The following is a 9,586-nucleotide window of genomic DNA, read 5'->3' on the forward strand; positions in this document are numbered from 1 at the left end:
AAAAAAAAAAAAAAAAAAAAAAAAAAAAAAAAAAAAACAAGCTACATGATCACTTAAGTTTCCTGGTGGACCAATCCTTGGTCATTACATGTTTGTAGCCTGCCCACTAACCCCAATACATGGCACTGAATGAGGAGGTCTCCCTAAGAGATGGCTGGTCATCAAATATGTGCTACAATAGGCTGCAACGGGATCTGCTGCACTTCTGTGGCTACACATAGCCATAAATGTTGGGAATGGACAAACTCCAGGACAAACTGTGCTTTGTATACATGGTCAATCTCCTCACTAAAGCATCCGTTTGACTAGAAAGAGCACCAAAACCACCCTCCCAACAGCACATCCAGACCACCTGCACCAAGCACCAGCTGCTACACAGCAGGGCAGCCAATATCCTCCAGCTGACAGACCATCAAGAATTAAAAGGTGCCCACTAAAACCTTCAAAAAAAGATGGCCTTAAAATGACTGAAGTTATCCAAAAAGCCAGCTGTTTCAGCTTTTCTAGACAAGCTTCAGTATGCCAATATACTCAATAAACCATAAAAACTAATTCTTCCAGCTTTTGTTCTTCGGTGCCCATCCACATATCCTCAGCTGCTTGTGCTATTTAATCTCCTAAAGTCAGGAGATGACACCAAGGAGGCTGTGGCACAGCAACACTGTTAACCAAGGATAATTGTTGGGAGTGGACAGGCAGGGAGTCAAACAGAAATTGCCAGTGCTTTGCCAGCAGAGAGCAAGGATATCAGCAAAGGTGCCATCTCAGCTAGCTAGGTTTTCCAGGCTGCAAGTGATCAGAAGCAGGCTTTTTCAGAGTAAAGCACTAAAAGAAGGTTAAGAGGAAAAAAATTGTGTGGTAAATTTTTACAAAGAGCTTTTGTTAGTTAACATCACTTTCATTAGTGGCAACAACATACTCAGGAAAAGGCAGGGAAGGTTGCTGGAGTGAGAGCTCGTCTGGAGAGACCTCCAGGCTGCAGACCTAATCTATATGCACAGAGACAAGCATACAGGCAGACGTATGCTGATTTCCCCTTTTTGCCCTACATCTTCAACAGTATTTGCAGCACAAGATCCCTGCCCCATAGCCCTCACATTCTCTTGCTACAGAGCATTCATACCTACAGCATCAAGCAAATATAGCTTTGGAAAGCACCAGGTCTTCCCTTCACACCCCTGTTCCATCTGCTGTAACATGGAACAACCAGGCAGGGGTTGGCAAGTCTAGAAACCCTGCTTCTTCCTTGCAAGAAACAAATTTCTCCAAAAGACCAACATTTATTTTTTTTCCAAGCACTGTGAACAATACGTGGCTACTCATGGTCTGCAGTAAAACAAGTCCATTTCAGAAAATGAATTAGTATCACATGAGTCAATGGACTGCTTCAGGGAAGCCTGGATATAATATTGCTGCCAAGTGTGGCACTAACATTGTCATCAGATGTATAGGCTCACCAGAGCATCAGTATTATAAAAAAATCACTACCACTATTGCTTTCCCTTGTATTCAAAGGTCTTTTTAGCCATCCCTGGGAGAGTTGCTAGGATCCCAACATGGGCAAGCCACTGATTTTCAAGGACATTTTTTTGTGTGACTCAACATTCATTCTGGATTTTTTTTTCCAGCAACCATCCCAGGGTGAAACAACACACTCAGCCCTGCACCCTGGATGAAGCAGAGGCCATGGGCATTTCCTGAAAGGCAGCATGCTGATCACACACCACTGCCTCTTTTACTGGACCTGACCTTTCTTCATCTCTCATGATGGTGCAGGATTTGGGTGTATCATTTGGATTTAAAATGTCATCGAAGAGCAACAATATGATTCCTGCAGCTCCTGGGGGCCACACATGCTACCATAATCTTCAGCAACTCAAAGTTGATTAGATGCTTTATGCTGATACAACTCTCCACATGAGAATTGAAAAACAACTTCAGGGACAGATTAAAATCCTGCTATATTTGGGACAAGTAAAAATCATGGGATGGTTGAGGTTGGAAGGGACTTCTGGAGGTCCTCTGGTCCAGCCCCCTGCTCCAGCAGGGACACCAGGACAACCCCATGCAGGTACACAGGTAATCTCAATGGAAGAGAGCTCACAGTTTTGCACTAAGCATGGAAACACCAGGCAGCTCAGAAACTCAGAAGAGCTTTGGAAAAGCAAGTGTTACCTTGGTGACTGGCAGAAGGTATTGTCCTTGACAATAGCATTTAAGGTAGGCTGTTGCATATCTAAACCCTAGGCTGTCCTACTTAATGGTCAGAAAAGGCATAGGGGACTTTTTAATTTCAAATTTACCAAGATGCTATTTCAATGAATAACCTGGCTAAAAAGGCACACTAACCTTTCCAATTGCTATGCAGACTGCAGCATCTCCCAAAGCTCTGGCCCCAAACTGCCTAATTTTAGGCAGCACAATCACTCATAACATCAGCAAGCCTAGGGAAAGGGAGGGCCAATTCTGAGACTTTTATGCTGTCTTGCAGATGTCCCACCTCCTTCCCCACCCATCATCTCCTGGGGATGATGCCCAGCTGAGGAGCGGAGCAGCCCACAAATGAGAGAGAATAGGCATTAGCTGTGCATGGGTGGTGTCTTGGTCTGGGACTATACCCTACCACTTCCCATACAACTCCTTAGTTCATGCTTGATTTAATATTTTTTCATGTGTTTGCAAGCCTGTTGCTACCGGCTCCTTTTAGTTACAGCTTGTACCCGTCTCTTTAGAGAGAATGAGGACTTAAATGCCACTTTGCAAATGTTATCCAACTATTATTCCCACAGGAAGGAAGGGGGAGGAGAACGATGTCTCTGGCTGCCCTGGGCACTCTCCCTCCCCAAAATACAGCATCTAAAGCCCCCTTCAGGCAGAGGCTCAGCTTGGAAAATTTTAGCCCCATAGGTGAGTGTTTCAGAAAGTTACAGGGAAATGAAAACAAAAGTGATTGAATGGAAAGTGGTTTATGACCTCAGTGCCAGTAGATACTACTGAAGCCCAGAGCAGGGATCACTTGTCACGGGGTGAAAGCAATCTTTCTTACACCACTCACAAACATTAATCAAAGACCTTGGAAAAGTTTGATTTATAGATCATGTATTCCCAACAAGCATGTATTTTTTATTATCCATCAGAAAACATCCATACAGATGACACACTGCAAAACTAGAGATGTCAGATATTTATTTTTGCAGTCGCTAGATGTAATGTTATTAAGCAATCCGAAGGCTGCCTTCAAGAACAAGAAAAGTAAATTCCAAATTAGTTAAAATGAATGAATTCATAATAATCACCGCTAAAGTATCAGGTGATCAATCTCTGTCTCCTCCACTTTCCAGTCCTGAATATTAAACTAGCAGAAGAAAAAACACTGTACAGGATTCACTGGGGTAAGTCTGGAGCCAGCCCAGTCCCTAGACAGAAATGCTTGGCTCTGTGCCTCTGCCCTGGGCCCACCAGGAGGTAAGCAGTAGGTATTAGTTCCATAGACATTCTCTGTCAAAATTCTGGTCTTGGAAGTCGCAAAATAATTGAGATGGGAAGGGGTTGTGGTCCAGGTTGGGTAAGGTTGCTCAGCGCTGTATCCAGATGAGGTTTGAGTGGTCTCAAGGGTGGAGATCCTACAGCCCCTCCAGGCCTCTCTTCCAGCGGAGGAACCACCCCCATGGGGAAAAAGGGTTTCCTAACATACCTTTTTCATTCTCTCTGGCTGCTGGTAGCTTCACCTTTTTTATGCCTCAAGAAAAGAGCGGGGTTGCTGGGGTCACTGCTGGCATGGTGAAGGCCTGAGCCGCCCATGGTGAGCATCTGGGTGTCGTGACTGGTTAGCAGTAGTGGGATGATGACAGCTGTCTCTGAGGGCTGAGATGCTCCTGAAATATCCTCCCTTGAGGAATATCTTCCCACCCACAAATGCATGGTTAGCTGTAGGTGCAGCAGGGTCACTTCTTCACCCAGGGCCAGGCAGCTCTTCCATTTCTGAGTGCCCGGAGGCCACCGTTTGATCAACTCACCTTAAAAGCAGGGGCAGAGGCAAACCCAGACAGTACAAAAGGAAGCAGTAGCCAAAATCAGCTCCCTCTTTCCCCTTTCTGCCCTCCAACTAAGAGTGAAGTAAACATTTGGAGCAGATATTCCTGGGGAAGGCAGAAAAAATAGGAAACTTGATCACTGAATGGACATGCTGCATGGGACTGCTGCCCTGACATCTGGGGCTGGTTTAGACCCCTGAGAGCATGCAGGAAATTATTAATGATAATCTAGCAATTATATTAATTGTATATTGCTCCATCCTGTGTTGTATGAACTGTATGAACAATATTCAGTGGCAATGTGTGAAGCATAAGCAGTATTATCCAGAGGTAAGGGATTCTGTTTTCTCCTCTGCTTTCCTCATTCTTGCCAGGGAGGCGGTGAGGTAGGAAGCCACTCATGGAGATTGGAACAATTCTCACTTGTCCTGAGCTGGAGCAGGAAAACAGAGGCTCAGGGTGCCCCCGAGCTGTGCACTTGCAGCTTTATGGCATTTGTGCTGTGAGCCATTTAATGCTTTTCAGTGGGCAGCATTATGCTTAGGCTTTGCATTTCAGTTTTATAGGCCACAAAATGCTTCTGAAATGCTTCGGTCTTGTCAGGTTTATGGACAAATAGATCTCGTCCTCTAATATTCAGTCACATTCATACACAAATTACCCGATCCCAGCTACACTACCACTAACATTATGCCCTTGCATCGCTCCCTGGATTTGAACATTTATCTGTTCCATTTTGTACTATTGTGACAGGAGGGGGTGAGAAAATGTCCCCTCTTCCAGCCCCTACATCTGAAGCTGCTGACTCCAGCAGGGCTTAAATGTGTCCAGAAAATACCCCAGCCAAAAGCACAGAGCTACGAGAGGGAAAACAGAGACAACCCCTTTCTCTGGGAGATCTCAGAAAGGCAAGTATTAAGAGAGGGTTTCAGTTTTTGCTACGTCTTCAAGCATACACAATGTTTCATCATGTTCAGTCCCATGCTGGAAGTCGCCAGCATGCCAAACTGGGACATTTCTTTTGACTGGGGTAAAAGGTGGATGAATAAAGCTGGGAAGGTGTCTCCCACTTCCCATCCCCAGATGGAGCGGGCTGTGAGGCTGTCAGTGAAATGGCAGCCGAGCAGTGAGGAGCTTAAGGAGATGGGGAGCAGGATCATGGGGTATGCACAACATCGTTGCAAACCTCTTCAACAGCAGGGTCTGGGATGAATTTCTTCCAGCATGAACATGGGGCCAGGTTTTCCCTTTCTGGACTGTCCTCCTCCAGGAGCCAAAGCTGCTCAGTGTGAGTGCTGGGCTAGATGGCAGGGTCAGGAGGGAGAGCACCGACACTCCAAGGAAAGTACCACTGGGAAAATGTGAGCTGTAAGCAACATCTTTGCTGGGGCTCCCACGGAGATGCCACCCCCTCCGACTGTGAGCATGCCTGGCTTTGTCAAGACAGCGTGGAGCTAGTGGATAACGGCGCCTACAGATAAAAATACATTTTCCCAGTGAAAGCAATTTTGCTGGATTTAGACTCTTTAATTTTAGCAATACTCATCAGTGTCTCTTCATTCTGATTACAATGTTCGTCTCTGAAAGCACTGTTTCCACAGAAGTGCTGATTAATGTTATCAGACCAACAAGCTGATGAACAGAAACGAAAACACTGTGGAGAAAGGTTGTCAAAATCCCATCATCCCCACAAGACTGCAGCAGCAAGGGAGCCCCTCAGCCACACCTCTCCTCCCACAGCACGGAAAACTCCTTTCCTAATCCTAGAGGGCTAAAGATGACCTTCGGGATTCCCAGGACAGCTGCTGAGATGGTGACATTAGGGTATGCCTGAGGGAAACCTGCCATGGGGGGGCTCCTCCCCATGTGGCTTTCAGTCTTCAGAAAAGCACAACTCTGCGCCTTCTGCATTTCCCTTCCCTTCATCCAGCACCCTTTCCAGTGGTGTCCAGTGCCAGGACAAGAGGCAGTAGGCACAAACGGGAACACAGGAGGTTCCCCTGACCATCAGGAAGCACTTGGTCACTCTGCAGGTGACAGAGCCCTGGCACAGGCTGCCCAGAGGGGTTTCAGATCGTCCCTCATTGAAGATCTTTAAAAGTCGTATGGACGTGGTCCTGGGCAACCTGCTCTGGGCACCCCTGCTTGAGCAGGAGGTTGGACCATAAGATGTCCAAAGCTTCCCTCACACAGCTCCCAGGGTGCGCTGGGTGCATCTGAGGCCTATAGTGTTAAAAAAAGCATTTCATTTTAACTCTGCCGGAATTGTGCCCTCGCCTCCCCGCCCTCCGCGCACAGTGGCAATGTGATATGCACGGGAGATGCCGCAGGGAACTCTGTACAGACTCATACGGCATTTATAAAGTGAGTGATAGTGCTATCAGCACTGGGGCTGATCCTCATCAGGTGTAAACTGCTGGAGCCGCTTACACCAGGACATTTCCAGGAAAACAAAAACAAAAAACAAATCAGGAAAAACGGCAGCAGTTTTTGTTTGTTTGTTTGTTTGTTTTTTCTTGGCAACCAGCAGTTCATTTTTTTTTCCAGCTGTGGTTTTCAAATTCTAGATGACAACCCAAATATTTTCACTGAAAACAAAACTTTCAGGGAAATCCTCTGTCTCTTTTACTTTGTTTCCAAAAAGCAAAACTATCCTTCAACAATACTGCAACCAGCCTTAACGCACCTCCTGGATCCTCTGCTAGCTCCTGCTGGCTGGAAGTCTGGCCTGTTGAGATCGGAGGTTTCTAGCAGAGGATTTTCAAAATTGTCATTCCTCTGATGTTTTAAATAAATGAAGGCAGCCGTCTGAGCCATACATCTATCCTAGCCAAAATATTGTTCATTCCAAGTGGATTTGCTCCATTATAAATTGTCTACAAATAATTTAAAAAGTGACAGTGTTTCTTAAATTATCTTATCAAGCTCTTTAAATATTGAAACACATCAAATATTAATGCTTGGCAATTCAGGGTATCCTTAGCCTTGGTTACTGCAGTACTCTGACCACTGTTTGAGCCATCTTCTGTCAGCCCTAGGATCTGGAGAGAGGGCACTAGCCAAATGAAGGGTCATCAATATGCATGCTTAGCTCCAGAGGCATTCTTTACAGGAAGAAAACAGGGCATACAAAGAGCTAGGAGGGTTTCAGAAGGAGTGGGGCAAGGAGAGAGTTAGACGGTGTGAACAGAGCCAGGAGCAAATACGCAGCAGGGCATGCACCACCTAAGCATGCTGCTGGTTACACGTGTGATCTCCTGGTCCTGCAGTGCAGGTGCAGGAGGTGCTGGTATCAGCTGAATCCTCTGACTGCCACCATAGGAGACCAGTGCTCAGTGCCAGTCTTACCAGGGATCCATAAGTGTCCCAAGTGAGGTGGAAATGGAGTCCATGAGACTGGTTTGGAGTTAAGGGACCGGGCTGGTGAGAGTCGCATCTCTTCAGCCTCAGAGGTAGCTCTGTCAGGAGGCAGGAAAGTGTGAGATGACAAAAAGCACTGCATGATGGTTTGGCATGTCAGGGCCAGAGAGCACAGATAAGCTACACCTGTGGAAACCAGAGGCCAAGTAAACACAGCTAATGTCAGGCTAGCTCCTCCTTCTCCTCTAACAGAAATCCCAGAACCAAATCCAAGCCTCGTCTTTCAGAAGCACAGGAGAAGTCCTGGTTGAACCCACTGGAGTATCAAATTTGGAAACAGGGATGGGACATTCTGCACAAGGCACAGGCAGTCTTGCTGACTGCTGTATTTACTGCTGCCATCCAGGAACCAAGAGTTTTCAGGACTCAGTCACCAGCACATGATCTGCATGGCACATTGCCCCAAACTCCGGTCCCTACAGCTGCCATGAGGCCTGCAGCCAGGCAGATATGCTGGCAGGGGACCAACAAGAGGGTTTTGATGAGTTCCCTCATTCCTTACTCCCACCCCAACCCAGTCCACCATGTTGTATCGGACATTCAGCGAGACCAACACGTTCTCCTGGAACTTTTCAACTTTGACTAATCAGGAGAGTTTCTGACAGGAAAATGTTCCACTGGAACATTTCTGACTAGCACTAATTAGCATTTTTTCTATTAGCTTTGTCCTGAAGGCGCCATAATTTATGCCTTGGTGAAACACAATCACTTAATGATGGCTAAGAGTTGGACACTCCCCAAGTTTGAGGCATCCTTGCTTACCCTAAACAGAAAAAGGCTTACTCACTTGCAGAGCTCTACATACTTAACACAAGGAAAGAACAGCTGCCTGACTTTCTTGTGCTTTACCTGGGCACAGGCCCAACTGCGTTTTAATCAGTTTGCCTTAGGAAAAAGGGAGATTTTTCACTTGCAGGGCAGTAAAGTCCAAGCGCTGTTGGAGACAAGCCCTGTGTATGGCATGAGAGATGGACCACGCTCAAAGAGTTTGTAAGATAACATAAAAAGAAAAAAAAAAAAAAAAAAGAGGAAGACAGAAAATGACCCAGGTGCCTTAAGTGTTCAGATTTCTTTACTATGCCTCTGCCATATGTCTGTATTTTAAGCTGAGCTTCTCGCTGAATCACAGGATAATTTAGGTGGTGAGAGACCTCTGGAGGTCCAGCCCCTGCTCAGAGCTAGGCTGACTTCCACATTAGATCAGGTTGCTCAGAGCTGTGTCCGGCCCTCACAGCGTGTAACACTGCATAGGCGCACCTGAGCAGCACATCTGAATGTGTGAAATACGTCAGCTGCAGTCTGTCCCTCCATCCTTTCTCCCCGGCAATCCTTTCTTTTGGAACAGCGTGTGAGCCAAGCACGGAATAACAAGTCCCTGGCGGTCTCTGGGAAGCGGCTGCGAATGCTGGGCATATGGTGCAGCTTTTGCTGCAGCGAGAATACTGCTACAGGGTCTCCCAGGAAAGCAAGCAGCTATATTTAAACCACGCTTGTGAAATTCACATTGATATTCAGAAGAGAGGTTTCAACACCTCTTTGGTGGCTTAAAACTGCAGCAGAGGCAGGGTCGGGTTGGTGCTGGGGACCCAGGGTGGATGGAGGGTCGATGTAGGGGGTCCAGGGAGGAGGAGACAAGTCAACAGGCACCAAGGGCAGTGGGGTTTTATTTCCACCTCCCTATGGTCCACTGGGTACATGGTAACACCACTGTCCATTTTTTCTTTTGCTTTAGGAAAGATACCTTTCACCTTATCACCTGCATGCCCTGACAAAAACTTCACCTCTCCTAGCTGGGACAAATGGAAAAGCTCTCAATGGAAAATATGAAAAGCTCTTTGGCCAGTCTTGTGCAGAGAACCTGAGTTCCAAGAGGGTGGTGCCATTTATCCGGAGGGTGACATGCAGCGGCTGTGCAGAAGGGCAGATCAAAGCCAGAAAACAGCTTGTCCCCCTTGGCCTTGTGGTTACCCAAACTCAGAGTGCTGCATTTTCATCTTTTTTACAAGTACCCAAAGCCACATGTGTTTTTCCTAAGTTATGTATACCTGTGGTTTTCAACATTTCCTTTATGATAAGGATGACAATTCTGCAATGACTTGAAACCAACAGTCTTGTTTTTCTTATCTCATTTT

At 46.4% G+C, this 9,586-nt stretch overlaps 1 long non-coding RNA gene across 2 annotated transcripts in view; it reads right to left on the reverse strand.

The window, feature by feature from the left end:
• Window positions 1-2,391, reverse strand: part of LOC118165260 — a 24,699-nt gene extending 22,308 nt beyond the window's left edge. For both annotated transcript variants that reach the window (XR_004749948.1, XR_004749947.1), the window contains exon 1: window positions 2,350-2,391. This is a non-coding gene — a long non-coding RNA (uncharacterized LOC118165260). The remainder of the gene's footprint in view (window positions 1-2,349) is intronic.
• Window positions 2,392-9,586: the final 7,195 nt, after the last annotated feature.

Source organism: Oxyura jamaicensis, chromosome 3 (assembly GCF_011077185.1).
Source record: "Oxyura jamaicensis isolate SHBP4307 breed ruddy duck chromosome 3, BPBGC_Ojam_1.0, whole genome shotgun sequence".
In the NCBI taxonomy this organism is placed as follows: Eukaryota; Metazoa; Chordata; class Aves; order Anseriformes; family Anatidae; genus Oxyura; species Oxyura jamaicensis.